We start from the raw sequence: 24045 nt of genomic DNA, 5'->3' as shown, positions 1-24045 counted from the left end.
CTGCATTGCCACCAATAAATTATAGAGTCTTCCCAATTAAAATAAAAATAAAAATATGGACACATTTTGATTAAGGAAGATAGATGAGATGAAATAATATTGTTATTGGATGGAAAGAACAAAAACTTTAGAGTCGGGCATAGCAGAGTTCAAATTCCACCTCTGCCACTTGTAATCTGTGTAAACTGGACCAACTTATTTGACCTCTCTGAGTCTCAGACTTCTCATTTGTAAAATTGGGACTATAATAGCTACATTGTAGAATTGTTTTAGAGAGTGAGATGAGATCAAGTATTTATGGTCAGTGAGCAGGGTTATTTTATATGATTGGGTAAATAACCTAATTGCTGCTGAGATTGGAAGTCAAATTGGCAAATGTCATCTGCACATGGCAGTGTTATAAACAGAATCATGGGTATTCTTCATGCAGATAATACAGTGGTGCTGAGGGGACAAAGCTGATTCATTTGAATAAATATTAAGGATCTTATGCACTGGAATTCCTTCATAATCTCCAAAAGCAAAGGACCATGGCCATCCTCAAATATTTTTCAATATCTAAGAGTGAGCCTTCCTTGCCACTATCATCCCTTTAAGGAACATGCAGGGAGCAATTCTGAAAAGAAAAATGTTAGTGAAATGCATATATGATTTTTATTTTTCTATGACTATTATTGTCATTTCACTCTTTGGGGCATTCATATTTTAGTACTTACTGTGCCAGATACTATTTACTATGTTGGGTGCTAGAGATATAGGAGTCAGTGAAGCAGACAGGCAAAAAAATGTGCACATATATATACACATATACACACATATTAATTATGCACATTTTAATTATAAATTAAAATCTGTATATATGTATTTTTGTAAATTTATAAAATTATAAATTTTGGTCAGTACATCCAGGAAAGAGAAAAAGTGTTATAATGTAGTTCTTTCGATACTTAGGCTTTCTTTTTGGAAGTAGAGCAGTCTATTTTTTTCTTACTTATTTTACCCTTTTTACCCTTTACACAAATTCATTATGTGTATCTATCAGTCTATTAGCATTTTGTAAATTCATAGCTTTTCAGACATACTTTTCTTGGTGTTTAAGATGTTAAATTTTATTCTGATTCTTCAATTCTACTAAATCTCTTTTTAATTTTACCTCCATAACCTGATTCTACTTGCTTATTTGCATTTTCTGGAATTTTTTTAATGGAAAAAAAAAAGAGGAACCATGGCTATAAATTCTAGTTATTTTATCTTATAGGTCTATTTAATATTCAACAGACGATAGCTCTATTTAATATTCAAAAAATAGGGTTGAAGAGCAGGGCCATAATTCAAGGACAAAGAGGAGTTGTTGTTTTTTTAGGAGGTACTGGGAATTGAACCCAAGACCTCATATATGGGAAGCAGAGACTCAACTACTTGAGCTATATCTGTTCCCCAAGAGAATTTTCTTTTTTTTTTTTTTAAGATTTATTTATTTATTTATCCCCCTCTGGTTATCTGCAATCTGTGTCCATTCACTGTGTGTTCTTCTGTGTCCACTTGTATTCTCATCAGGTGGCACTGGGGATCTGTGTTTCTTTTTGTTTTGTCAACCTCCAGTGTCAGCTCTGTGTGTCTGTGGCAGCACTCCTGGCCAGGCTGTGGTTTCACACAGGCGGCTCTCCTTTTGCAGGGGCTACTCCTTGCACGGGGGCACCATTACATGGGGGCATCCCTGCGTGGGCCAGCACTCCTTGCATGCAGCAGCACTGTGTGTGGGCCAGCTCACCGCACAATCCAGGAGGCCCTGGGTATCAAACCCTTGGACCTCCTATATGGTAGGCAGATGCTCTATCTGTTGAGCCACATCCACTTCCTGAATTTTCATTTTTTTACTGCTGGTCTGACTCCATTCATAACCAAACTAAACAAAATTTCAGTTCTATTCTGAGAGTGTTTTAGGTAGATGGCAGAAGAACTTGTGGTGGATTGATAAGCCCAATGTTCATGCTTCTCTGTATGCATGCCCTTTGCAAGGTAACATCACAGTTCCTCCCACTGAGAGGTGGAATGTATTTCCCTACCTCCTGAATCTGTGCTGAACTTGTGATTTACCAACAGAATGAAAAGAAAGTGAGCTTGGGCCATTTCTGAGCCTAGGCTTCAAGAGGCCTCATGTTAATCCTGCCCAAATACATGAGAATAAGATGGGGCTAGCCTGCTCATGGGTGAAGACTCTTATCACCTCAGCCAATAGCCAGCCAATTGCGAGCATGTGAATGAAGCCATTCTAGATAAGCCAGGCCTCAGTGGACACAGCTGACTGAAGATGCATTCACCAGCCCAGTAGAGCCTGGATCAAATGAGTAAAACTACCTAGCTGACCCATAGACTCATGAGCTATTTTTCAAAAAGTGCCCATTGCTTTAAGCTTCTGAGTTTGGGGTAGTTTGCTATGAAGCAACAACTAACAGACTATAAATATTTTCTCATCTGAATGATTCCATGATTTACCTAAGGTGGTACCCATTTTTCCTTCCCACCTTCTCTTTTGAATGTGAATCCCAGCATTAGTAAAAGAATTCTTCTCTCTTTTATTCTTTAGTTAGTAAGAAAATCTGAAGGTGGTTGTGTCCTGTAAATGTTTCACAATAAGCTCTCAGAGACAAAAAAGGGTGTATATATATATAAACATATATATACATAAGTTCATTATAATTTTTACAGATATAAAGGATGCACAGCACATGATTGATAAATAGTAAAATATATAATACTCCATTGTAAATGCTATATAATTCAATTGGTTCTCACAAAATGCTTTTGTTGATTTTTGCAGACCTCCTTTATGTATAGTCAATCCATATTGCAATTCAACCAGAATTTGACAAATGATGCTACATTGTAATCTGCTAACTATTTTCCCAATAAAGTTGTCATTAAATCTGATATGTTATATCTAATATATGTTACTTTACACAAAAGTTTTACTCATTAAACTAAAACATCTTTCACCTTCAGCATTAGGCACAATACAGTGTTGTTTAATTTACATTTTTAACATTTTTCTCCACCACTTCTTTAGTCTAGACAGTCATCAAAACAATAAATCAAGCCCAGATTTGTAAGTGTTAGCTAATATATATGGTAAAAACTCTCCCACCATGATCAATTTCAAGCTGCCAGTGCAAGATATCTGAATGCAGATTTGGGCAGAAATGTGCAGTGGCAAGTCATTATATATATTTTCTACCATGCTGACAGTAGACGTAAATAATCAAGGGCACATATTAATAGTATGATATATTAAAATATTTGGGAGATGATGAACTTTGAGTATTTATGAACTTTAATTTAGATGTAATTTTTCTTTTAAAGGAGGTACCAGGAATTGAACCTAGGACCTTGTACATGGGAAGCAGGCACTTAACCACTGAGCTACATCCACTCCCCTAGACATAATTTTTATTATTAGTTTATACAAATGTAATTTTTCATGGTGGGCATTTTTAACAATTAGCTTGTTAATTCTAAAAACATTAATAATCAGATGAGCTGGCTCTAGAACCCCAAACACCTGACAGACTAGTCATGATAATAATAGCTCCCATCCATTTAGTGCTCACAAGATCCCAGCTACTGTTCTAAGCACTTGAGATTTACAGTCTCACTTATTCCTAGCACTAGCTCTGGAAAATATGTATTAAGTTATTTTTATCCCTACTTTACAGGTGAAGAAATTGAAACACAAAGAGATTATTTTGCTTGTCTAAATTCCCAAAGTATAACTGCCTCTCTCAATGATGGTTATGTTTTAACACAAATCTATTGTGCATGTAAGAATGAAATCAATGTCCTGAGGAGGCTCAAAATCTAGCAAGGAGAAGAAAGGCTTCACTGGCAATGTGAATGAAGGGTTAACATTGTTTAGGAGAGAGATGGAGGCAGAGATGGTGCCTGAGGAGGAAGATGAAGTTTTGGGGAAGTCTCTGCTGAGATCTAGCAGCTGAATGAGAGTGGGTAATGGCAAAAGGGCATTTTAGGCAAAGAGTGGTGTGAAGTTCATAGTGTAAGCTTGGAAGGATGAAGGTGAGTTTGGTAAGGTTGGACTGAAGGTGAGCATGGGCAATTGATGGCAGTGAAGTTGGAGAGTTTGAGACAGAGAAGACAGAAAATCTGTGGTAAGGGCCTTGAGAGTGTTCACAAAGTACCCTAGAAAGGCACAGTGTGCAGCCTAGAAAGAGAAAGAAGTGATGCCAGAAAGGAACTGGTCACCACGAGCTCTCAGGAGAGCAGAAGACTTGGTGGATTCAAAGAGCAGGGCTTGGTATGGAGTATATGGGTGGGAGACATGACAAGTCAGTAAACTAGGGTCATAGAAGGGAACTTCTAAGAAGTAAGAGAATCTAAGAACGTGGATTTCTTCACCAGAGCTGTGTCACACCGTCCTTAGGCCTTCTGCTGGAAAAGTAGAATCAAGTCTTAAATAATGCTTTTTATGTGCATCCTCTAGTATTATAGATGTAGGACAATATTGTACCATTCCTCTGTGAATGTAAAATATTTTGTACCTGCTTTATGATATGTAGTAATGGCCATGATATAACAGAAGTATTTTTAATGACATTATTCTAGGATGTTTTCTTTCCAGATGATAATTGAAAAGCTAATAAAAAGGCATGGTTAAGGGGTATGGAGTTTATCTTTTTGGAATAATGAAATTGTTCTAAAGTTTTTTGTGGTAATGACTATACAACATTGTGATTATACTAAAAGCCATTGACTGTACACTTTTGATAATGTATATGGTCTGTGAATATATCTCAATAAATAGTTATAAATATTTATTCTATTCATATAAATAAATAAATATGCAAGAATAGCCAGAAATAGCAGGTATGTACAACAAGAGAAACAGAGAGAGACTGAGAGGTGAAGAATTTTCTTGTTTACTTGTTTATCTGTTTTTTGTTTATTATTATTATTGAAATAATGAAAATGCTCTAATAATGATTGAAGTGATGAATGCACAACTATGTGATTATACCAAATGCCATTGATTGTACACTTTGGATGAATTGTATGCCTTATTAATATTTACCAATAAAATTGATTTGCTTTTTAAAAAGTTTAAAAAAATAACATGTACAAATTCTGTGAACATACTAAAAACCATTCAACTGGACACTATAAGTGGATGAAATGAATGGCATGTGAATCATACCTAAATAAAACTGTTTTGAAAATTAAAAAAAAAGATACATTACCAAGTATCAATATATATCATTTATATATCAATAAGAATGTTTTGTTAAAAAGCAAACAAACATGTAGAGGAGGAGCTAATAGAAACCATCAACATGTTTTCCATGGCCACTGGCTTCAAGCAGCTCATATTGTCCCACTGAAATTGCTGCCGATGTCCCTAATTGTTTCATCAACATCTCCCCCAGCCCCTCAGTTTGCTCTTCACTTAACAGGCACAGTGAGCTATTCAAAATGTACATCTGACCTTGCCACCTTGCCGCCTCCTGCTTAAACCCTTCGATGGTCCACATTGTCCTTGAAGTAAAAAAAAAAAAAAAAAAAAAAATTTAAAGGCATATTTTGATCAAAACTGTTGTTCAGCAATATAGGAGCTAAAACCCTAGAATGGATCTGTGAATATAAAGGTATTATAGATTGATAACACTAGCTATTAATATCATCATATTAACTCCTCTTGTGGATTCAAACTTGGCCTCAAATGGAGATTTGTGTATTGAGAGAGTATTATTATTATTATCATCATCATCATTATTGTGTTATATTTTCATAACCAAACAATAAACTGGCATTCTGGTTAAATACATTAAAAAAAAAAAAAAAGTCCACAGGTGAAAGTTAAGCAAAGTACACAAGGAATTTGGCTCTTGGATCAATGTAAAAATGTTTCAACTTTATCCTGCAAGCAATGGAAAGGAAAGTCATCAAGAAGTTAATACATAGAAATATAAAATTGATTTAAGCAATAAATTTAGTATTAGAATGACTTAAAGAGTTGCAGTTAGGATACTTTTTCAGAGTATCAAGAATTTGATACCTGGCTCTCCCATTTACTTGTTGAATAACCTTTGGCAAGTTATTCACCTCTCAAATTCTCAATTCTCAACCTAAAAAAAAAATGATAATTTTTCATCAATTTTTTAGGTGACAATTATATGAAATATAAAGGCAAAATAGCACAGTAACCAGACAAGAGAAAATTATAAAAGTAATTGTGATCATTATTACATTGTTGGCAATAAAGGTTTGAACCAAGTGATGGAAATGAATATGAAATTGAATGAAAAAACAAAGAATTGGCATGGGATATGGGAAGCAAGAGAGAAGGAACATCAAATTGGACTCTGAGTTAAGAGTCTGAGAAAGCAGATGATAGCATTAATATTCATGGAAATAAGTCAGGCAGGAGAGAAGCTAATGATCTTTCCTGTGTACTCCCTGTTTCTAGCAGGGCCTGCTGCTCTTCCCAAGGCCAGGTCAGAATGCAGGCAAGGTCACCTAATAATCTTGGAGACTAGATTTAAGTGAGGCTGGTGGTGAGGGGTAGTTCTCAGTGGTTTGCAATATGGTAGAGAGCTTGAGTAGGGAAGTCATATAAGGATACAGTCTGCAAATAGTTTCAGGGAAGTCAAGTAGTAGTAAAATTTTAGTTATAAGTTAATGAAAGGTGTTTTTCAGAACTAGGAAATGAGAACTCACAGGGAATACGATGAAGGAAAATGTGTACTTTGGAGAGTGTGGTTGAATGAAAGGTGAGGAATGAGAAGGAGAAATAAGATAGAAGAACAGATACTGGATGTCATAGTTTGCCAGGCTGCTATGACAAATAAAATGCAGTGGGTTGGATTAAACAATATGCATTATTAACTCACAGTTATGGAGGCTAGACATCCAAAATCAAGACTTCAGCAGGACCATGTTTTATCCCCAGAGTCTGTAAATTTCTGGTGCTGGCTTCCTACAATCCTTGGAGTGCCTTGGTTTATATTCTGCCTTCTGTCACATGGTGATCTCTTTCTCCTTGTGTCTGGTCTTCCAGTTTCCTCTTCTGGCTTCTGGCTTCTCTTGTGTATTTGAATTTCTTTTGCTCATAAAGGACCCCCATTATATGGATTAAGGCCCACCTTAATTCATTTGGACCACACCTTAAGTAAACATAACATCTTCAAAAGTTGCTAATTACACATGCGTTCACACCCAGAGCAATGTGAATTAAGATTAAGAACATAGGACTGGATATGGCACAAATGGTTGAGTACCTGCTTCCCATGTACGAGATCCTAGGTTCAATCTCTGGTACCTACTAAAAAAATAAATAAAAAGAACATAGGGTATAGGGTACATAATTCAACCTACCATGGTGGGATTAAGTGTTAAAAAAGGAACTGAGTCACAAGGAAGAAAACATGAACTCAAACTGGAACTGGAATAGAACAGCAGAGCAGGATCAAGAGTTGTAAGTGGACAACGGGCTTCTCATTTTTTTCTTTTTCTGAAAGTTTGTTATTTTTATTAAATATTCATTAAATGCAGAAATATTTATAAAACTTGTTTAAGATATTTTAAAAAGTGTCAGAGTCCCATGAAGTGCCATGGGTCAGGAGAATCTCAACAATGGACCTTTGGGAAAAATAATTGGATCTACCAGGTATCAGTCAGACAGTGCCTGAAAGCTGTTGCCCCACCGGGTCAGAAAACATTTGTTGCTATGACAATTAGTGACGGCTCCTCCTCACAGCAGCGGCATTTGGAAGGTTACGGTGAATACCTCAGGCTGGAATGGTGTGATTCACTAGGCTTTGCATCCTCTGTGAGATGTGGTGCTTTGCAAAGAATATTGATGTTTCAAGAAAAATCCTGAACTGATTTCCTATTTGGATAGAACTGTATTTGAAAAGATGAGCGTTTTCTTGTCCTGTGGAGATGCTTGGGAAGATTAGCAGAGGTGAGACAGCAAATATAGAGACTGAAGTACCATGTGACCCTCAGTAGATGATGAAGTATGTTTCACCAAGATATTAATGTTGTTTCTGAGCTACTGTTAAGGCATTTCTTGCTTACAGAGGGAATTCAGAATGTAATTTCAAGTCAAAGACTTGGTTTTGTATAAAGAACAAAATGTAGGAAATTGTATTTATGTTTATTTTTAATCCCTTTTAATGATTGAATGGCATTTACAGGATCAGGAAAATTGTCATGATTTCCTTTTTTTAGAAGACTTCAAAGGACATAGGATTTTTTTTACTTCTATTATCATTGGTTTAATATGTCCCAAAATAGATAATTCAAAAAGACTTATAGAGGGTAGGGGGTGTAGCTCAGTGGTTGAGTGTCTGCTTCACATGTATGAGGGTTCAATCCCTCATAACTCCTAAAAAATTTAATAATGAAAATAAAATAAAATAAACAAGATTTATTGAATCTGTTACTTTTTTTACTTCATTAAGCAAAATTTATAAGTCAATCTTTAAGAAGGAATTAGCTATTATTAATTATTTTGATGAATTATGATACTACATAATCCTTTTGATTATTTAGCTAGGGGAAAAATCTCATCAGAGACATATCCAGGTTTTATTGGAGCTTAAAGTTTATACAACGAACAGGGCCCTCTTTAAAGAAAAGAACACAAAATTACAAATATATAATATCCATATAAAAGTAGACATTTATTTAAAATTAGAAAACAAATCACAATAAAGTAAAAACTTTTAATAAGCAGAAAAGTATCACAAATTTTACCAAATACAGAAAAAATAATATAGTATTTATTTGGTAGTTAATTTTTGCTTCTATTTTTATTTGTATAATGGGATAGAGATGCAGAGTCTCATAACCTTTTTGATGGTTAGGAGTTCTAACCAAAGAGTTTGCTCTAGCCCTGGATGTGATTTTTTTTAAGGAAGTCCTGGGGATTGAATCCTGGACCTTGTACATGGGAAGTTGGTGATCAACCACTTGAGCTACACCACTCCTCCTGGATGTGATTTTGATGAGATATAATTATGAGGAGAAAAGTCAATGAGGAGACAATATTAGGAAGTGGGGTCACCCCCAGAATGCTTTATATTTGTGAGGGTAAAATTTCCCAGCTGCTAAGACAAGTACCATAAAATGGATTGGTTTAACAATAGGAACTCATTGGATCCTGGTTTCGGAGACTAGCAGGCTTGCTTCCTCCTAGAATTGATCACATTCTGGCTGGCCTTCAATCCCTGGGGGTCCTTGGCTTTGCCATCACATGATGAAGTTCTCACCTTTCTCTTCTGGGTTCCATTGCCTTCCAGTTTCTACTCATCCATGTGGCTTCTCTTCCTCTTCATAAAGCCTCCAGCAATGGGATTATGGCCCAACCTCAATTAAATAGATATAAGCAAATGTAATTTTATTATGCTTCACTTTATTGCGCTTTGCAGATGATGCATTTTTACAAATTTTGAAGCACTGTGTTGAGCAAGTCTTTTTCCAACAGCATGTGCTCACTTCCTGCCTCTGGGTCACACTTTTTTTTTTTAGGTGGTGCCAGAGATTGAACCTAGGACCTTGTACTAGGTCACACTTTATTTAAGGTATGTGCACTGCTTTTTAAGACATAATGCTATTGCACATATATAGACTACAGTATAGTGTAGACATAATTTTTTAATGCACTTGGAAACCAAAAATTTATCTGACTCACTTTATTGAGATATTGGCTTTACTGTAATGATCTGGAACTGAATCTGTCATATCTCTGAGGTATGCCTGTAAATAAGTTTACTGGGGCAAGGAAATTGAGATAGATTCATACGTTCTGATAAGCAAAGATGTCTATCATTATTAAATTAAAGGAGCTCACTCTCTCTCACACATACAAACACACACAGATGCCTACATAAATAAAACATGTGAAGCAATGCCCATCAAACTATTTATTAATTTGGTTACTCCAGAGAAGTGGTGTGGGGAAATGGGAAACTTTTATTTTTTAATCCGAATTTTTCCCTTTTATACTTTTTACAAAGAATATCTATTTATTTTATTGAAACAAAATTTAAAGATCTGAACCAGAGATAGAACAAGTGCATGTGACTGATGAGTTGGAGAAACTGTCAGTTATTCTGTTCCAATATTGCCCTTATTAGCTACCTTAGGTATAGTATTCTGTTTCATTGTATCTTACAATAAACTGGGAAGAGGATGTGGCTCAGGAAACTGAGCTCCCGCCTACACACAGGAGGTCAGGGTTAGGTTCTAGGTGCTTCCTAAAGAAAATGAGCAAGAGAGTGAGCTGACATGATGGGCTGGCTCAGTGAGATGATGCAACCAAGAGACTGCAAGAAAACACAATGAGATGCAAATAAGCAGGGAGCAGAGGTGGATCAGGCAATTAGACACCTCCCTCTCACATGGGAGGACCCTGGTTCAGTTCCCGGTGTCTCCTAAAAAGAGAAGACCAGAACACAACAAACACACACAACAAATGTAAGCAACAGTAGGGTGGGGAGAAATAAATTAATAAACTAAATCTTAAAAAAACAGAAGTAAACTTACCTTGAAATAAAACATTACAATAAATATCATTGGGAAGAGGATGTGGATCAAACGATTGGGCTCCTGCTTCCCATTGAGAGGTCCCTGGTTCAGTTCCCGGTGCTTCCTAAAGAAGACAGCAAGCTGGCATGATGGACAGGTGCAGCAAGCTGACACAACAAGAGAAAGAAGAAGAAAAACATAAGGAGAGGCACAACAATGCAGGGAACAGAAATGGCTCAAGAGATTAGGCACTTTCCTCCCACAGTGGAGGTCCTAGTTTGGTTCCTGGTGCCTCCTAAATAAACAAGGAAGATGAATAGACACAGCAAGTGCAAATAATGAGGGGCTAGGGAGAAATAAATAAATAAAATGAATCTTTTTTAAAAATCAAAGCAAAACAAAAACTGGGAGACAACATCTATTCTACCTGTTGGCATATAGATCATTGATTATGCAATAGTTAAAACCATTGCAGGAATCAGCATGATATTAATTAGGTCACCATAACTAGCTTTTATTTTATCATTTGTTCTCTCACTTTCTCATTTCTTTTCAGATCCCTACTTCTTCCTGGTTAATTATTTGATAACTAACTCTTTTAATGTGTATAATAAATGTAATCCCTCTTACTGATAATGGGTTAGACTATGAAACAGTAGAACCATTGCTCTCACAGTGCTCCTCTTTATATGCTCAAGACTTTTCTGAACAATTCTCAGTTATCCATAGTCTGTAATTTTATTAATCACATTTAGTCAACCCTGAAAACTGACATATGCAAGTAGATTCTGAGTCTCAAAGGACAATAATTTAGATGTTTCATGGTGCTAAAATTTTTCCTGGAAGGGACACAAAGCCTCCCTGGGTTATTAGGAAATGAAATTGGAGCATTGCATTACAAGGAATGTAGAAATAACAGGATTCATTGTTATTGTTGTAATCATTATTATTCTACTCTGGTAAGAGTTGCTATTTAAACTTTTGAAAGATTCCAATTATATGGGATTCTATACTATCTCTTCTGTAAAATTGTTATTTAATATCCTTTTACTCATCTTCTAAGTTTTGTGCTTGGAAACCAAAAGAAACCATTTTCTTAAGGAAGCTTTCTTTAAACAAAATGGCATGGTTTATCCTTTACCTATAATGCTAGTGTCAGAAAAAAGTGTATATAAATACAGATAGATGTATATTTATGTAAAGAAGAAATTATTTTCAAATTTTACCATAAAGTAATATAAGATCATAAATTTGGAAAATAAGTATAAATAAAAAGTTTGAAACTCTTCTAAACATCACCAATTAAATAAGTTCTTAATAGTTCAGTATATTTCCTTCCAATTTAAAAGAAATTTTTTGCTTATACACACAAACACTCCCACATTTTTTTTTCTACCTTGAGGTCATTGTCTTGCTATTATTGTGAATCCTTTTTCTCCTCATCTGAGCATTTTCTTATGAGATTAGGTGTTATTTATAAAATTTATGTTAAATGATTACATAATATTCCATAATATAAGTGTATTAGAATATTTAGAATCATTCCCATACCATTCCTGTATCAGTCATGGTCCTGATAGGAACAGGTGACATACCAACTGGCAAAACTGACAGAAGTTAATGAAAGAAGGATTTACAAGTATGTGGGCAGGGATAGGTACACCGATAAGGGATGCTAAAGGACCTGGGAGCCATCGGCACCCTGACTGAAGGGGCAAGGGGGAGAAAGTGGTTACAAGAATCTGGAGAGAACCACAGCTGTCAGAGAGGGTCTCCAGATAGGAGATTTGGTTATAAGTAGAGGGCACAGCTACTCCTACCTGTAAATTTCCTGTGGCTGCGTGCCATTGGCCAAACCCAATCAGATGTCAATGCAAGAAAATCTATTGATATACAGACCAAAGACATAAGCTACCCTGGCAAGAAAGTAGGTGGAGAGTATATCTGGACTGGGGAATATCTAGTGCATATATTGTTTTCAGTGGTTTTCTTCCGCCTACATTTTTACTATTATATTAAAAAGGTTGTGAGAAATCCTTTTGCACGTAAAACTTGATATCTAATTCTTCAACCATATTATGTAAGTATCTTGAATGAACAATCATCCTGCCCTGCCAATGATGGGATAATGGAAAAGTAAACCTGCTCTGAGCAATCCATGCATGATTAAATGCATGTCATCAAGTAAGAATCAATTGTCCTTATTTTGCTCCACGGCTGTATATAATATGACGCATAAGGTAAGGTTTTCGATTTCCTATCTACGCACTCAACCCATTCTCAGCACCCAAGCGGTGTTTAATATTAGTTAGCAAAACCAAGGCAAATTCATGGGTCACTGACCCTAAGGCAGTTGTTTCAGAACTCTCTGTTTCTGCTGTCCAACAGAAAACAGAATCAAGAAACAAGACCTCCAGAATGACAAATGGAAGAATCCAGATATTAATGTCCACAACTCATTTTGTGATTTTCTTTAAAAGGAACTCAGAATGCTGCATGAAAGGAAGATAGATTGTAGGAAAACTGCTTAAACTTTATAGTCCTGGTCTAGTCTTTAAAGCATGGCTGAATTTGGCCCTGCCAGTAAGTTACAAACAGTAACTCAGCTTCATCCATGCAAACTTTAAGAAAGGAACAAAATAAAATTATGACTCTTTGCCATTCACACTCATAAAATGTTGAATATAATGAGAAACAAATTATTTGGGATGCTCCTTATATGAATTTACATGAACTCTGCTGAAAAGCCTTCTGACAGATTTGACCACAAATATGCTTAACAATCTGAAATAGGTGCTTTGGTGAAAAACATCTGTAAAACAGGATTTGAAAGTGCATTTTATTGTTTTAGAAGGTCTAGTCTTCTCACTCACGATGTTATTACTGAACTCTTGTATTTAGTACAAGATTTGTACTAAATTTGATCTGACAAGTGATTTGTAATGGCAAGATATAATTTTTCTAATTTTATCATCATTGCTTTTGCTAGCAGATAAAATGAAAACTCTAATTGCTTATTCTCTCCAAGCTTTGACTATTATAGCTTCAAAGCATCTTTTTAAGGGCCAGAACAATTCAGGCATAGTTTAAAACCATCATTATGGCTGTCTTACCTTGGGACATTTTTATTTATATGTGTATTTTCCAGATTAGGAAGCAAAATTTCCCCCATATACTTAGATATGAAAAGAAAATCAAGGAATATATTATGCTTGAAGGAGACATGATGTTGAGATACAGCAATTCCTGGGGAAAACAAAATAAAAGGAAAGATGAGAACAGAATGTTTTGATAAAAATAAGAGACTTGACATTTGGCTTTTATTGGTGCTAGTAAAACTACTCATACGGCTTTCTATACTCAATTTCAAGCAGAAAAAAGGCAAAGGATTTGTATTCATTGCTTTGAATGTTTACAGAAAGTCAAGAAATTGTGAAATTCTGGGCTGGGCTTCAGATGAGAATTGATGGAAGAGGTTGTTGATGTGGGAAGAGTAAGGGGGTGAGGAGTGGAATATATGGGAACCTCTTATATTTTTTGATGTAACATTTTGTGTGATCTATGTATCTTTAGAAAAAAGACAATAAAAATTTGCTAAAAAAAACATTTCAAAGCACCAATCTTAATAAACTTTATATATGGATATATGAAATGTTATATAAAATTGCCTTTGTTTTTCCTTCTGAGAGAAAAAATGACTTCTTCAATTTTAACTGTAAAGAAGAAACTGTTATTGTCTCTCCTTTTAGTCATCAAACTAACAAAGTCTGAGGGACAATTTCTTAATTAAGTATGTGAGAAGATGGCTGCCTGAAACTTTCACACCTTCCCCAATATACTAATAGGTTGAGGAAGCATTGGGGAACTTTACTTACTTGACTTCCTCAAAAGAAACTCTTAAATAGGCTGTATATAACAGAATGTTTCTAACTGGATGTTTTTTTAATCTCATGCCTGAAAAAAAATCAATAAATTACAGCACAGCATTTAGAAACTTTGCAATTTGATTCTCTTCTTTTGATATTTGCAACTGTTATAGCAAAAACACACTAGTATTCATAATTAAAATTCAACCTACATAGCAAAACTTTTTTTGATATCAATAGTTAAAGAATCCAGAGAGATTTTGTGTGGACTGCACATGGAAAATCTCACTTCTTGTTTTTTTCCATACCAAAAATGAATCTTAGTATTTTCAGTTTCAAACAATAAATACTGTTATTGAGAATTTTATAGCATGCTAAATGTTTTATGTATATTTCAATACTTTTATCTTCACTTTATGCTCTCAGAGTAGTTAAAGACATTCATCAACATCAAACAAATTAGGAGTGGTGGAGCGCATATTTTAACACCTTTTACTCTTCTAAAAAGGGGTGTATTTGAGGAATTTTAATTAAATAGAGTTAATTAAACAAACTATTGAATATAAAATCTGCTGGAGTTTTTAATATTGACTACAAATGTTAAATATGCAAATATACTAATATGCAAATTGTATAGTCCCTGATCTCAAAAATCTTAAATTCTAGTAAGATAACAAAACAAAAGCACACTAACTACAAAATATGAAAAGTATCTTACAAGAGGATTGAAGTGCTTCAAAGGAATGTAGGGAGTGCAGAAGAGAGAACAGTCAAATCAGAATCAGAATGGGAAAATTGGCTTAGTGGCAGGAAAAGAAGCTTCAAGTAAGTGAAAACATTTGAAAAGGGTCTTGATGGTGAACTAGGATTTTCTTTTGACCTTTACTTTAAAATTATTTTAGATTCACAAGAGTTTGCAAAAATAGTACAGAGAATTATTGTGTAGTATTCATGCAGAGCTTTCCCCAATAACATCTTATATAACCATAGAACATTTTTATCAAAACCAGGAAATTGACACTGATTCAATACCATCAACTAAACTGCAGACCTTGTTAGGATTTCACCAGTTTTTACATACACTAATTTATGTGTGTGTGTAGTTCTATGAAATGTTATTACATATATAGATTTGAATAACCATCATAATAATCATGACATAGAATTGTTCCATCACCACAAAGAAACTCCCTCTGTTACCCCTTAACAAGTCATACTCTTCTCCCCAACTGTAACTCCTGGCATCACCGATCTGTTCTCCATCTCAACTCTTCTGTCATTTTATAAGTTTACAACTTCTGTCGTAAAAAATATATGTATTTAAAAAATAATAATAGGGTGGGTTGGGGGAAAACATACCAAATGTGAGATAAGGACTGTGATTAGTAGTAAGATTTTGACAATATTTTTTCATAATTTTTAACAAATGTCTCATGACAATGCAAAGTGTTGGTGGAGAGTTGATGTATGGGACCCCTGTATGATGTTATGCATGTTTGCTTTGTAAGTTCACAACTTGTACTATATACTTAATTATTTATGTATGTTCATATATAAATGATATAAAGATAAAGATAATAATAGAATTGTTTAGGGGAAAAATACTTTGTTTAGTAGTAATATTTTGACAATGCTCTTTAATTAGTTAAAAAATTTTAAAAGCAATGCAAGTTATTGGTGGTAGGGTGAGATGTTATATAAGTTTGATATTATATATGTTTGTTCTGTAAGTTCACAGCTATTATACACTTACTGTTCGTGTATGTTTATGTATGAGTGATATATTTAAAAAAATTAAAAAAAACAAAAAACAAAACAAAACAAAATAAGAATGTTACATAAATAGAATCAAACAAATAGTGTATAACCTTTGCTATTGGCTTTTTTTTCACTCAGCATAATTCCCTTAAGATTCCATCCAAGTTGTTCCATGTATCAACAATTCATTCCTTTTAATTTTTGAGTAGTAAATTATTGAATTGATGTGCCACAATTCAATAATGTATTCATTTCTTCTCCAGTTGAAGGAATTGGAATTGTTTTCAGTTCTTGTCTGTTACAAATAAAAAGGTGCTATAAATATTTGTGTATAAGTTTTAATGTAAATGTAAATATTTATTTCTCCAGGACAAACCCCCAAGAGTATGATTGCTGTGTTCTGTGGTAAGTGCATATTTAAAGGTGAGATTTTAATAAATAGATAATTCTCAACCATTATAAACATCTTTGTTTGAGCATGTTTGTGAATTATATATTTTAGTTAAATTGCTAGAATTAGAATGGGCGGGTCAGAACAAATGTAGTTTTTACATGCTTCAAGTACATATTTTATTCTCAAGAAAAGTCATTCTAGTTTCCAATCATTCCCAGAATAATTTCATGAGCAGGCCTATTTCTCTAATCTCTCAATGGCATGAATCTTACTCTTTTTGAGTTTGCCAATCTGGAATTCCAAAATTGGTATCTTGCTGGGTTTTTTTTTTTAAAGATTTATTTATTTATTTATTTATTTATTTATTTATTTATTTATTTATTTATTTATTTATTTATTTATTTCCCTCCCTACCTCTATCCCTCCCCCACGCCCTGCTTCTCATTTTTCCTCCTCTAGGATTCACCAGGGTTCAATCCTGGGGACCTCTGATGTCGAGGTTTCCCTGTTAGCTGCACCATCTCAGTTTCTGATTTCTATTGCACTTCACCTTGACTCTCCCCATCGTCTCTCTGTTGGGTCATCATCATACTGCGTGACTCACTTGTGAGGGCCCTCTTACCACGTGGGCACTGGCTTGCCATGCGGGCACTGGCTCACCGCACAGGACTGGCTTGCTGCTCTGGTATGCTTTCTCTTCTTTTTTACCAGGAGGCCCCAGGGATCAAACCTGAGTCTCCCCATATGGTAGGTGGAAGCCCTATCACTTTAGCAACATCTGCTTCCCTGGTATCTTGTTTTAACTTGCATTTTGATTTTTTATAAGGATTTCTTTTCTACTGAATATTTGTATTTCTTTGTCAGTTTTCTCTTTATGTCTTTTTTCTACTTTTCTACTGGGATTTTTTTGTTTTTTATGTATTAATTTGAAATAGCTTTGTGTATATACATATATTCATGCATATTAAAGAAAGTAATATAGTCACATATATTGCAAAATTTTTGAAATATGTGGTTTGCCTTTTAACCTTTTAAAAAGTCCTTTTTGACTTACACACATTTCTGTTAGATATGTTAGACAAATCTAACACTTTTCTTTCCTTTATGTTTATTACACCGATTATTATACTTAGAAAGACTTTCCTCATGTGAAGATTATGTAATGATTCACCAGTGTTTTTTGTGTGTTTTAAAATTTTTTTTTTAAATGCATCTTTATGCCATATGGAATTTAGTTCAAAGAAAGAAAATAGGTGGGGTAAAAACTAACTTTATTGTTTTCAAAGTTTAGCCAGTGGTCCTAAAACTATTAATATAATATTTTGCCTTTTCCACTGATTTGAAACAGTACTTTATCATATGCCAAATTCTTATATTTATTTGAGCATGTTTCTGAGTTTATTCTTCTGTTTCATTGTTCTCCTTTTTTCTTTCTTGCACTTATGTCATTATATTCTATTAAATATTGGTTTCATGATACATTTTATAATATATTTTTTAAGTCCACCATCATTACTTCATCAAGTATCAAAAAGTCACATTGGGATATAGGGAACCTCATTGCAATCAGCAAAATGTTTAGATTTATTTGGAAATGATTAACCTCTTTTCAATATGGAAGTATTTGACTCATTCAATAAAGAACTATTATAATATTACATGCTAAGTTCATTCCAAGATTATTTCATTTTTTGGGTGTTATTATCAACTGATAATTTTTCATACTCTTTCCAATCTTATTATCATTAGAGTGTGGGAAAATGTGTTAAATTTATAACTCTTATTAGTTCTAATATATAATTTAAGTTGTTTTATCGGGTTTTTTAGGACCATAAAATAATCATCCTATATGCAAATGATGATAATTTTATATCCAACTTTCCAATATTTACACTTTCTATTTAAATATTCTCCTTTAAATGCACTGACAATTACATGTAGAATAATGTTAAGTACCAGGCATAGCATAATTAAATTATGTATTAATCATATTTATATTAATGAATGCCATATTATCAAATCATCCTGACTTTTAGAGAATAAATATATAATGAGATATTACTGTTTTATTTTACCATACTGTGCTAATATTTTTAAAATTATTCTTGCATTTATATTCATATGTGAGATTGCCCTACAGTGGGTTTTGCTAACTGTATATAAACATGCTTAAAGCTCTCCTTCACTTTCTATTCTTTGAAAGCATTTAAGTAGCATGGGGATTATTTGTTTAGGGAATAGTAGGGGATTGGAGTGGGACTTCACTCACAAATTCAACTGGGCCGGGTACCTGGGACCAGGGGAGAGTACTTCTTTGATAGGTCTCTTCATTTCCTATATAGTTATTTGTTTCTTGGAACTTCCTATCCCTTCTTGAGCTCATTTTACCATTTTGGACAGGTATGTTTTCTTAGGAAATAATCCATTTTTCTTAAGATTGCCAAATTTAATATGATAAAACCATATGAAACATTCTATTTATGATTTTTAAAAATAATCATAATTATTAAAAAAACATTTATACAAGGCTTTGCAGCTTCACATATACTGTACCATGTTATGGAATATTTCCTTTTTCATATTAAATTATCTTTTTTATTTTATTTTTATTTTTTATTATCCTTTTTTTTAAAAATACATAGATCACACAAAATCTATTTTTGATTTTGTAATTTATCTTTTTAGTGAAAAATATTAGTTACTTATTGAATGCTTTCTGGCTGAGTGCTATGCAAAGAGAAGTAAAAATTACAATAGCTTCTCCTTAAACTTAGTGAAAATTTTCCTGTTTTTTTTTTCTTGCCCTATTTCCTCATTTTTCCCCCTAAGAGGAAACATTTAACTCACATCTGTTTCCATACATTTTCTTTCTCTCTTAATTGTGAGCTGTTTTATATCCTCTCTTCTCTGGGCTCCTTTAATCTGAATTGTGTCCACCCTTTTTTCCTCCCTCTCCCCCTTCAACAAACAAGTATAATTTAGAAAGGATTCAGAAAACCATATTCCCAAAATGTTCCAGTTAATCCATATTTCTCCAAGTTTGAGCAGAATCATAAATACCATGAGGAAACAGTGTATGTGATTTCTGAGAACTCTGTCGTCTGTTCAATGAGAACCTTGATGAAAGTCACGTATGTCAGGAGTAGCCTTACCTGCTAGACAGAGGCCGAGTGGAAGAAGATTCTGTATGACTAATATCTGACTGTGGGTGCTACTCTGCCTTTATAATCTCAGTTACGTATAACCTAAGAAATATGGACAGAAATAAGTAACCTGAAGTGAAAATGATGAAAATGTGCTCCATGCTAGTGTACAGAATCTATATTCACGAGAGGAACTCACAGTCAAAGAAACTCACTTGATTATTCCTTATAATAGGAATATTTGATTATTCCTTGTAATAGAAATCTTGACACTATTTTTCAATTTGGGAAATTTGGAATTCAAGGGAAAAAACTAACTGAAGTCACTTTAAGAAAAGATGTTTATTGAAGGATGCACATAGTGTTAGGACCAAAAACCCACCAGGGCCTAGAGTATGAAGAGGCCTTTTCACTTACATCTTTCTCACCTGCTCCCATAGGACTACACCCTAATGGATGGACCCAGCTCTCATCAACACCACCCTTGCTGCCTCTCCCAAGCAATGAGGTCATGATCCCTGCCATCAAGGAGCTTGCACTCAAATTATAGAACCTTGAAAGCAGGAGTGGCCTTGTAATTGCTAACTGTCTGAAACTCCACAGTGATGAGCTCAGTAATACCAACATTGTTTAGGGAAAGGGTGCTTTGTGTCTGGTGATTGGTAGCTGAAGGAGGGACAAGCAAAGTAAAATTAGAGAATATAATGGAAAAAACAAAATGGATGGTTTCCTTTCATCAATGTTGCATTTCAGTGATTTTTAAAAATTTTAATTTTAGTACTTATTTGACAAATCATTCCTTTTCTCTTCTTCCCCCAGTCTTAGATATTACTCGAAGTGAACATCTTAGGATATATATTATTGTGCTCTAATTACAGTTGAGGGCACAGTGACATGTGATTGCAGTATAATAATTAAAATCCTTGAGTGCCTTTGTATTCCATTAAAAATGACCTTGGGCTTGGATCACAGACCTTTGCATTGATTTGTCTTTTTTTGTGGTTTCCCCTCCACAGGTCGGCTTCCTCATTCAGAGTGATGCATTGGATCGTGACATATAGAGGTCAGTTAACTTAACTTCATTCCCGTGAGAAATAATTTATCACTCAGCATTTGCTATTAATGTGCCTCTGCTGTGAGTGAATGAAGTCGCATGAAGTGTGCAGAAGCTGAGCAGCTGAAGGGAATTATGTAAATATCATTTAGGGTTCATGATAGGAACAACAATAATTTTCTCATCTGCAAATGGAAGGCATTTGGGCTGCAGAAAAAGGGACACTGATAAGTTTGGCTACTGCTAAAAAAAAACAGCTCTAATTGCTTCTATGGAAATCATACCTCTTTGGGACTAATTTAAATTTTGTTTCTATCTGTTTTAATAGGGTCTTTTAAAAATCATGACTAATATTGGACCTGATTTGTCTCCTGGTGGGAAGATCAAAAGCAGCTATCTCAGCTTTCTCTAGAACCAAGGAACTGCCTCTGATCTCAGCACAGGAAGTGTGGCTCTCAACTCACTTTGTTTCTGAGCTGGATTTCCATTTGGAGAACAGGAGCTAGTAGAGGTGGGGCGAATTGGAATCATTTTAGCTGTTGAGAAATCAGTCTAAAAAGCCCTAATCAGCTAGCTAAAGAGGTAGGCAATGCCCGAGGACCACGAAACTAATAAGATACCCATAATTCTTACCTTATCCACCTTAAAAAGTTTACTTGAACCCAAGGAGACATGTTCCAAAATGTTCACTGATACGCTATTTATTATAGTGAAAATTCAGAAATGACTTACATGCCTATCAATATGAGTTTGGCAGAACAAATTGGGGGATAGCACAATGAAAATCATCTATCATTTATAAAGAATAAGATAGATTCATATGGAGAAATATCTCTGTATTAGTCAGCCAAAGGGGTGCTGATGCAAAATACCAGAAATTGGTTGGTTTTTATAAAAGGTAATTATTTGAGGTAGGAGCTTACTGATACCAGACCATAAAGCATAAGTTCATAAACAAGATGGCTGCTAATGTCTGCAAGGGTTCAGTCTTCCTGGATTCCTCTCTTCCCAGGGCTTGCTTCTTTCCAGGCTTAGGGTTCCTCTCTTCCCAGGGCTCTAGCTTAAGCCTTCAGCATCAAACTGCAACCAACATCAAAACTCCAACATCAAAAACCCTCAAATCTGTCCTTTGCCATCCCTTTTATCTGTGAGTTCCCACTCACCAAAGGGTGGGAACTCAATGCCCTACTGGCACAAGAGGTTTACATAATTAATTAATCAAGTAAACCTATGAATCCAATATAATCTAATATGCCCAGAGGAGATCAGTTTACAAACATAATCCAATATTTCTCTTTGGAATTCATTAATAATATCAAAGTGCTACAATCTCCAAGACAAAATGTTAGGTAAAACTATGCAAAATAATAAATCTGTTATGTCACTTTATGTAAAAACATACAACGCACACTGCATATTTTCTCCATAATCATCAAATGCAAAGAAAAAACCCTGAAAGAATACTCTCCCCTCCCAAACTAGGGCCTCCCACTGCCCAATTGCAGGAAGTGCTGTTCACATTGGAGCTGGGTTGTGTGGTGGATAGTCCGGCAAGCCATACCTCCTGACCCTGCACCAATCTGATAACTCTAGTTAACTTTATTTATTTATTTGTTAAAGATTTATTTCATTTATCTCTCCCTTCCCCCTCCCCCCTCCCCCCTCCTTTGTCTACTGTCTGTGTCCATTCACTGTGTGTTCTTCTGTGTCTGCTTGCATTCTTGTCATGCAATACTGGGAAACTGTGTCTCTTTTTTTGTTGCATCATCTTGCTGCGTCAGTTACCCTTGTGTGTGGCACCACTCCTGGGCAGGCTGCACTTTTTTTGTGTGGGGTGGCTCTCCTTGTGGGGTGCACTCCTTGCACATGGGGTACCCCTACAGGGGGGACAACACCCCTGTGTGGCATGGTACTCCTTGCGCGTGACAGCACTGCGTGTGGGCCAGCTCACCACACAGGCCAGGGGGCCCTGGGTATCAAACCCTGGACCCTCCATATGGTAGGTGGATGCTCTATCAGTTGAACCACAACCGCTTCCCTCTAGTTGACTTTAGGGAATGGAGATGGTAATGGAGAGGACCAGGACTGAAGATCATGATCAAAGGAGTTTTACCTCTTATCTACTATGTTTTAATTTTCAAAGAGAGCATATTAATGGAATGATGTATATTAAAAATTAATTTTAAAGTGAGGGGAGTGGGCATAGCTCAGTGGTTGAGTACCTGCTTCCCATGTTTGAGGTCCTGGATTCAATCCCCGGTATATCCTGTGACAGTTTGAGATTATTTATGAATCCCAAAAAGAGAAAGATTATGTTTGTAAACTAATCTATTCCTCTGGGTGTGATACCTTTTGATTGTATATGATCCAGCTGAGATGTCTTTGATTAAATTACCTGTTAAGATAGCCCCTTCGTGGTACTATATAAATGGACACTTGCTCAAGAAGATGCATGGAAAAGAGAACTGTCATTTTTGATCCTGGGGGCCCAGAAAGAGATGAGCCATTTGCCTGATAGTTTGCAGCTGAGACTGATATAGGAAGCCTTAGAGCAAGCGCTATGCCAGCTTACAGCTTAGACTGGGTAGAAGCTGGGTCCATGGAGCATCAAGAGGAAAAGGATGCCCAGGAAGGAGAGACCAGGCAGAAATCAGTGACTATCTTGGTTCACCACGTGGCAACTGACTTTGGTGAGAAAGCAACCTTGAGTTGGACTTTTTAAGGCCTTGTAACTATAAGCTTTTAACCCAAATAAAAAAGCTTTATAAAAGCAACAAATTTCTGGTACTTTGCATCAGTACCCCTTTGGCAACTAACATACCTCCTAAAACAAAACAAACAAACAAGAAAAAAAAGAGTGATTTATAGTTCCTGTTTTCCAGGTGGTAGCAAGCAGAGGAAAACAGGTATATACTCAAATAATTCTGATACAAAACAAAGTATGGTTAGTTTAATCCAGAATGCCCTAATCATGTGCAATGGGAGTGTAAAGTTAGGCGGGGCCAATCTTTGAGATGTCTTCTTGGAGGAGAAGGGATTAAGTGAATGTGTCCTCGGTAAAAGGAAGTTCTTCTATTGCACAGCATTCTGGACTACATACTGAGCGTGACTGAGCATCTGTGGTGGAATTATTAGCTACAATCCATCAACTCAACCACCTTAGAAGATATAATGGAGAACAGAGGAGAGGGTGGTGCTGGGAAGAGCCAGAAGGAAGGTCCTAGTCTGTATCCATTAGGAATGTCTTATTTAAGAGTCAACAAACCTGCCTCTGACTCTCTAAAGCCA

General features: G+C 35.2%; 1 long non-coding RNA gene across 1 annotated transcript in view; it reads left to right on the top strand.

Moving 5' to 3' along the window:
- Window positions 1-12731: 12731 nt before the first annotated feature.
- Window positions 12732-24045, top strand: part of LOC139439957 (uncharacterized) — a 43383-nt gene continuing 32069 nt past the window's right edge. Inside the window, exons 1-3 of the long non-coding RNA XR_011650018.1 lie at window positions 12732-12782; window positions 16536-16571; window positions 20720-20766. This is a non-coding gene — a long non-coding RNA (uncharacterized lncRNA). The remainder of the gene's footprint in view (window positions 12783-16535; window positions 16572-20719; window positions 20767-24045) is intronic.

This window comes from Dasypus novemcinctus, chromosome 11 (assembly GCF_030445035.2).
Source record: "Dasypus novemcinctus isolate mDasNov1 chromosome 11, mDasNov1.1.hap2, whole genome shotgun sequence".
Taxonomy (NCBI): Eukaryota; Metazoa; Chordata; class Mammalia; order Cingulata; family Dasypodidae; genus Dasypus; species Dasypus novemcinctus.
The sequence above is the reverse complement of the archived record's forward strand: the minus strand, read 5'-3'. Positions and strand labels throughout refer to the sequence as shown.